General features: G+C 31.7%; 1 long non-coding RNA gene across 2 annotated transcripts; it reads left to right on the top strand.

Annotated features, from left to right (window-relative positions):
• Window positions 1-4,142: 4,142 nt before the first annotated feature.
• On the top strand, window positions 4,143-7,224 carry LOC107468490 (uncharacterized). 2 transcript variants are annotated; one of them, XR_008004435.1, is made up of 6 exons: window positions 4,143-4,230; window positions 4,342-4,448; window positions 5,314-5,396; window positions 5,668-5,732; window positions 5,844-5,999; window positions 6,974-7,224. It is a non-coding gene; the product is annotated as an uncharacterized LOC107468490 (long non-coding RNA). The 2 variants fall into 2 exon arrangements; XR_001587980.3 differs by having other exon boundaries at window positions 4,149-4,448.
• Window positions 7,225-8,313: the final 1,089 nt, after the last annotated feature.

The following is an 8,313-nucleotide window of genomic DNA, read 5'->3' as shown; positions in this document are numbered from 1 at the left end:
TTTCTGGTACCTGTGTCTTTGGTGACTACCGGTGATTATGCATTGACCAAACAATAAAATATTGACAAGTAAAATACGTGTATGAAATGCTAAACAATTATTCAAGCACAATGGCCACACTACAAGGATTTATTCACAATAGTCATCATTGATTGTCACAGACTTCAATCAAGTAAAAGATACAAGACCAAAAAGTCAAATCAAATCACAAGAAAGCACAAAAGTATCACACCCCTCAGTAATGCTTTCTAAAGCAGGGCATATCCACCATTTCCTAATTGCTTCGTTGTCACCAGCCTCAACAGCAACTTTGTCAGCACTAAGTTCCTCAACAGCACTTTTGACTTTTGATCTGTAGGCATCAACTCCAATTTCTGAATCCTATTCATAACTTTTTGGAATCCTGATCAGCTTTGGTATCTCTGGATGAAATTTTGACGATCCTCTAATAATTTTGTAGTATTCATCATCATTGTATGGCTTTTTCAAACACCTTGTGTGCAACTATATTAGAATGGCTTTTTTTTAAATGGATATTTATTCTTGAATGGGAGATATATATGACACTTTTTATTTTTATTATTGAGATTGTGGTGGTGTTTTTAAATAATGTGGAGAAGTGGTGTATTTTTTTTATGGATAATCATAAAACTGACAGTTTTGTGTATTTTAATTTTTTTTTGTTATACCACAAATCTGAGGGTCAGATTTGTAATTTATCATTTTTTTTTCACAAAACTGACCCACCAATTTGTTTATCCTTTAAAAGAATTTTCAACTCATGCAAATCTGCGGCTCAGACTTCTCTATTATCCCAAATCTGACCCTAAGTTTTGTTTCCAAAAACAAAACTGAGCCTCTGATTTATGAGTTTCAATTTAAAAAAAAAATTATCTCCATATCTATAAAAAACACACCATTTTTCCATAATTGAGTATAACACATTTTAAACTTCCATAACTACAAAAATTAGCCTATATATGAATCATGAAATGTCTTTGTGAGGTACATTTGTATATATACCTTATTTAAAATGAGTTAATAGCTCAAATGGTATATGTTACCATATATATATATATTAGTTTAAAAAAATCATATTTTTATGATAAAGTAATGTCATTTTTATTTATTATTTCAACAACCATGTCATATAAATACTATGTCTTATCATCAATTATATTTTATTTTATATAATCAATTTATTTATAAAAAATATATTTTTTATTTTTTTATTTGTTTGCATTCTATTTATATATTTACATATATTAATGTTATTTTCATTCTTTAGATGTTTGGGACATAAATTTATATTTTTTAATGGGCAATTTACGCAAATAGAATGATTGAAGAAAACGTTTACGCAAATATAACATTGGCAATTTTCAGACGCAAATACAACAAACGCAACTATATATAATCCGCTACACCATGCAGCGAAACTTAATTGCACGTAATCCGCTACAGGGTATCGCGGATTACGTTGAGGGCGGAGTTACTCATAAACCGCTACACCCTGTAGCGCTTTATGACCAAATGCCTTTTATGCATAATCCACTACACCCTGGATTATGAGTATAGTGGTGTTTATATGTTAGGGTTTAAAACCCATGATGCAAAATGCACGAATTGATACAAAATTTTATCGTCATTCGCAGTAACTCGTACAGAAATAATACAGGTATAACTACATAACTAATACAGATATAACTGTCACAAGTCGTTAACCCTAACAGAAAATAAATAAGTCATAATTCATACATGATAACTGTCAAAAATTAAGAGAGTCGGACGCTAAAGCTTGCATCAACGATGGCATGGAGTTTGGCACCATGAGGCAAAGGCCTAACAATTGTGGCGTTGATCTGGTCGTCGATTATGTTTCCCTCTCTCTCGTAATCGAGGGGGCATATGGCTTCATCATAGCCGTCGATCTCATCGCCGCTACGATCCACTTCCCTGGCTCCGTGGCCAGAGAAATAGAAGACCAGTGAATCCCCTGCCTGGGAACCTTCCAACAACCACTTCATCGCCTGTACGATTTTCCGTTTTGTTGGGATTCGTATCGGATCTTTCTCTTCTCTGTCATCTGCATATGTATCCATGCACGCACCAAGTTATGCATACCGTATTAACATATAATCGCCATCAAATATAATAAAGAGTTAGAAACTCAAGATGCAGTTAATTTCATTTGAAATTGATAGCTGAAGTTTGCTGCACCTTAATTTATTAGGAGATAAAGATACCGGTGAGCATGAGAATGGAATGAATAGGAAAATTCAAATTGTGAATGAGGAAGTACTTGATGGAGTTGACATCGTTCAAAAAACCGTTAATCCTGTTAGAGCGTTTGGCATAACTGATTCCAATTAAGAGAGCCCTCTTGTTGCCATAGAGAGAAAAAGGAGGTGGTGGTGGCCTAATAAGTGAGTTTTGATGAGATATTGGTGCTGCTGCATGGTTAGGGTGATGATTTACATATATAATGGCTGGTGCGTTATTCACCCAATACTGTGGTCGGTTTGGATTGTTATTATTAGCGCAGTGTGGCAGAATTAAGAGCTCCTAATGGAACTAACATAGGAACTTGCTTCCCACACCCAATGCATTTCCCTATCGCCACTCGTTTAGTACTTTCCATTATAATGTTGACTACATAAATCTCAATGCAACTACTTAAGAAGAAACTGGAAAACAAGTTCAATCTCTTTTAGTCATATATTATATTATGCTTTTGGAACATGTCTAGAATCGGATTCTATATCACTTCTTTTATTTCTAGTGGACCTGGAACTTACTCATCATCAACCCCCCGGCTATATACATATACTTATCACTTTTCACTACACTACAAGAAAATGGAACATTTGTAACAAAAAATTTGTATCAAATTTAAAATTATTACAAATTATAACTTTTTTGTAACAATAATTAGTTATTGTTACAAAATAAGAATATTTTGTAACAATAAAAAAATTTGTTACAAAACATTTCAATATTTTGTAACAACTTGATTTATTTTGTTACAAATTATGTTGGCTTTCGTATTGAATTGTTGTTTTGTTACAAAATGTTATAATGTTTTGTAACAAATGATTATATTGTTGCAAAAATTCAAAATATTTTGTAACAAAATATCTATTTGTTTCAAAAGCTCTAAATATTTTGTAACAAAAAATTAATTTATCACAAAATACAATATTTTTGTAACAAGTTATTTATTTGTCACAAAATTCAAAGATTTTTTGTAACTAATAAACAAATTTGTTTCAACGTACTAAATATAAGACTTTGTGTAAGATCTAGAAATTTTAGAAGATCTTATTAAGAGCTAATTTAGATGTATTTATCATTAAGTATTTTAATCCCTGAAAATATTTTATTAAAGATAATTGAATCAAATTTTGATTAATTGAGTTTAAAATAATTTAAAGTTTTATCTGATTTTATAATTATCGAATTATTTTTTATATTTAGATTATAAAATTTAACAAATGTAAAATAATAAGAATTTTATACGATTCGATTTAAATAATTGAGATTTCAAAATTTAATACTTATTTTTATAAATAAAAAAATTAATTATATTATCTTATAATTTCAATTAGAGTATTTAATTTCAAATCAACTAATATTTTGATACAATAAATAATATTTTAAAATAATTTTAAAAATTTAATTAATTTTCAGATAAATTCAAAAACTCCAATTTACCCAAAATTCCTAATTTCACTTTTTGTCCCAAAATTAAACTATAATTTCCAAATTAAATCCAAACCTTTAATTTCACCAAATTAAACCCTAACCCCAGTCATCTAACCCTATCCCTCATTTTACTCACTCACCCACTGCCAGTCCCTCTCCCCCATATACACATAACACAGCCTCAGAAAACAAAAAGGAAAGAAAAAAAACGGGGATTAAGGGAGACGAGAGAAAGAAGGTTGCGATCGGAGAGGAGAGAGTGCTGCGAGCCAGGGACAATGCGAGGAAGGAGAGGAGCCGTCGCGCTCGGCCGCTACCAGCTCTGTCGCATCCTGCGCCGCGCCATTGCTGCCCAGACCGCGTCCGTTTCGTTCAGCCACCGCCGCTGCCGTCATGTGGGTGAGAGGGAGAAGCTGAGAAAGGCTCAGCCACGAGAAAGAGGCGGAAGGAGGCGTTCCTCCATCGCGAGCCAGCCACCAAGCTATGACCAAATTGGAGACATTGTTTCTATTACCTTCCGTTTTAGTAAGCTTATGAAGAAATTGCCCTGTATCACCTTGCTCTGCAATTGTTTCTGATTCATTTAGTTTTTCAGAGTCATTATTGTTATTGTTCGGCGTTACCGCCCTTGTCTAGAGCTATTGAATGTTTTTGCTGCGAGAATATTACTAGAATCGCTGCTGCTGCCACGAATTGGGGATAAAGGGGATTCCTGCGTCAAATCCTGCTATTGCGACATTGAGGTAGGGGGTTCATTTGTAAATTGAAAGCTTTTAAATTAACAATGCCCAAAGATATTATTGAGTAATGAAAATAACTTATAAATGTTATGTATGGCTAATTGATGAAAGTCAGAATTGTTGGTAATAGTGAATACGATTGATTGTGATAAGATTGATTTGTTGTTGTGTTTTGTTTGAGGATGATTTTTATTGGTTATGTGATTTGATGATGATAAGGGTATGCTTGGAAACTTGGTTGGTAGCTGATGAACTATTATGAACATGTGCTTGATTTCTTAAATGTTTGAGAATGCTGGAAAATTTTGTGTTTAGCTGGTTGTGATAAAGAATTGCCGGAGTTGTGTTTAATTACTGAGTTTTGGCTAATTGAGGTAGGAAATTTTATTTTGAAATTAACTGTAATGCCATGGAAGTCTAGGATTTAATTTATTAGAACTTCTGATTAGGGATATTGTTTTTTATTATCAAAACTTGTGAATATTAGGGCTGTTGATTATTGTTCTGTGTAGTTTTTTTTCTGATTTGTTACTTGTTTTTTTTACTTGTTCTGATTAGTAATTTAGTATTATTGGAACTTCAAATTATTACTTGTTTTTGTTTTTAATTTGTTCTTAATTTAATTGATGCTAGATTGATGCCCAACAAAATTCATTCATAACAATAATTATTTACATGTTCATACCATCGATTGAGTTGTTACTCTTGAGAAACTTAGGGCTAAAGGAATTGAAGTTTTGGCCCTTGTTTGCCATGTCTCCAACGATCAACAGAGAAAGGATTTAATTCAAAAAACTGCACATTGTGTAATTGTGCTGGTTTATACATGTTGTACTAACTTGATTTCATGGGATATTTTTTAATGCAGCTGCCAAGACTCAGAAAAAGGCAAGGGCTGGAAGCGATTTGAGTTTGACAAGGATGCGCCTCTTGAAGATGAGGAAATTGAAGGTTGGACTTGTTTGCCAATTTCATTATTCTAAATAAATTTGCGCAGATTTCTTCATTGCAAATACAATCTGTTTTAATACTATTGTTGTGTGCTTGTTAATGCCACCAATACTTATTAATTTTAATTGTTCATTGCTTAGTCATGGTGATTCTTTTAATTATTGAATGCCAATGATATTTTTTCTTATAAATGATAATGAGTAATGGTTTGGGGTTTGACTTGAAGCCTGAAACTTAATTGAACTGATTGTATTTGCCCACCTATCTGCAGTGGCTGAAGATGATGCTTCCTTGGTCAAGCAAATTGGCCAGAGTTTCTAGTATTCTAAAATAGAGGTATATTCCTCTTCTTATATTTATGCATAGTCAGTTTTGTTCCTTGTTAACATACATGCATCATCTATGTATGGAAGACTAAACATAGATCGAATCCATTTTCTTATCAAGGCAAGAAAGGAGGAACAAATCCAAGCTGCTCATGACAAAGCCATGTTTGGTGCTTCAGCACTTCCACCTCCTACCAGTACTGACAGTGAGTCTGAAAGGGAGAATGAGAAAGAAGTTGATAAAAAAGCTGTTGTTACAAGCCTCTTAAGTGAAACGGTAAGTGATTTCACTGCAGACTTATGTGGATAAGCATGATGAGTCATTTAAGTAATCCTTGTATTTGTGTGTGCATTTGTTGTTGAATAATTTCTCACATTAAGTTGTTATTCCTGCTCTATACTTGCTGTTGGTTGCTGCTGATTTTTCCCCCTCATTACTTGCTTATTGAATGATTGTTAAATTCAATGAAAAAGGAAATGCTGCTGAATTATTGTTGTTTGTGTTGGAATAGATGATGATTGCTGAACTGAGATTGATTTTATTGATAAATCTGTTGCTGAAATCGTTTAGTTTGACTTGATTGATTTTCTGTTGAATTAATGGATAAACTGCTATGCCCCTGCTGCTTCCAAGTGTAATAGTTATTGACTTTAATGAATAGAATGCTGCCTAAATCCATTACCTTTGTTCATTTTACTATTTTGGGTGCTGTATGATGGGCCATTGATTGCTGTTCTGCTGAGTGCTGCTCTGCTTCTTGCTGGTTGGATTAGTTTTAATTGTTTCCTCATGTTTTCTTGTTGGAATTGGCTTATTTACTTCCTTCCTATGAATTCATTATGATTTTTTGTGTTTTTAACTGTCAAAGAATTCATATGGAATTTGAATTAATTGATTGAGTTGGTATTTAATTGCTTTTGGTTTTCAACTGTTGCTAAGCTCAATTGATTGATTATCCGGCTAAGTGCTTCACTGTTTTTGTTGTTGGAAGCTGGAAGCTTTGGGTTTTGTTATTCACTATTTGGTTGTTGTCCTATTTGGTTGCTCAATTAAACTGCATTGTGTTGTTTGAAAGGGTGCAAGTTGTGAATTGGTTGTTTGTTGGAACCGTGGACGGTGAAAATATCCAAGTTTTAGGGGAGGTTCTGCCGAAAATTTTCTAAACATTTTGGATAAAACTTAGTGGAAAAATTATAATTAGTGTTATATCTTGTTTCTAACTTTTTTGTTTCGGTTTTTCTTATTTACAGGAGTGCTGAAATGGTGACCATATGCTACCTTGAGGGCTCAAGAATATTTTGATGCATAGAGACACTAATCTATGTTAGAACTTTTATGTTTTGGTTAAACTTTTATGTTAGAACTTTTATGTTTTGGTTGAACTAATCAATGTACTCACTAGCTAATGTTATTTTGTTTCAAGACAATTTTAGCTAAAAGGATCTTGTTTGACTTATGTATGTTTTTGCATATTATATACAAGTAAACTTGCTTATTAAAAGTGTTAATATATTAGTTAATTTAAAAAATAGTTTAGTAAATTATGCATGTAATTTGTAATAAAAAAAGTTGTTACAAAATAATTAATTTGCTTTCGTAATTAAAGAAAAAAAATGTTACAAAATCATGTTACATTTTGTAACAAAATTTTTTGATAGGAAAAAAATTGACTGTCACGAAAAATACCTTCAAGATAAAAAATTGTTACCACTTTTGTAACGGCTTCTGATTTTTTGTATCAGAAAAAATTGTTACAAAATATAGTATTGAATTGTAACAGTTCTATTTTTCGTTACAAAAAGTTACGGGACTTACTGCAATGAACCATTTTTTTGTTACAAAAAACTTTTGTTTCAAAATTTCGACGTTTTGTAACAATATTTTTTGTTACAAATACGTCTTTTTCTTTTAGTGCTACCATGTTTGGATAAAGTTTCAAGAGAGAATCTAATCAAGTCTACATTGCCGGTGCATCAAGATAAATAGGTATCAATCAAAGAATAATATATTTATAAAAACTCTACATACAAATATGGTGAAGTCTCTGGTATGGATATATCAAAATATCTATACCTCTGGATCATACGTGTATGAGTCCAATAAGAGACGCGTGTTCGCTATCGATAACCTGCAAAATCACTCCTTTAAAAGAGTGCCACTGCAATAGGATTATTTGTTAATGTGTTATTATTAATGGAATTTTAGGGATAAAATTTTTTGGGCCATGAACTTCGTGGGCTTAAGGAAATTTTGGCCAGTTTGTTGGGGTGAAGAATATAGGAAGAGAACTGTCTATGTTTTAAAACCCATAAGAAAAGGAGAAAAAATATTTTAATGAAATAGGAAGAAAAAAGAAAAATAAGAATGACGTGAAGATCCAATAAAATTAAAAAATAGTGGCATAGTGCTACATTGAAAATATGTAAACATTAAGAAAATAAAAAATTTTTAATAATTATAAATTTTACATTTCTTAAGTATTTTATAATGCATTGGTGCCATATCTAAATTTTAATATTTTTATTTATTTTATTAAAAATTATTAACAACTGTTAACATGCAAAATAAGAAATATTTTTAATTTCGTATT

The sequence above is a fragment of the Arachis duranensis genome, chromosome 10 (assembly GCF_000817695.3).
Source record: "Arachis duranensis cultivar V14167 chromosome 10, aradu.V14167.gnm2.J7QH, whole genome shotgun sequence".
In the NCBI taxonomy this organism is placed as follows: Eukaryota; Viridiplantae; Streptophyta; class Magnoliopsida; order Fabales; family Fabaceae; genus Arachis; species Arachis duranensis.
This window is presented reverse-complemented; position numbering and strand designations above follow the sequence as displayed.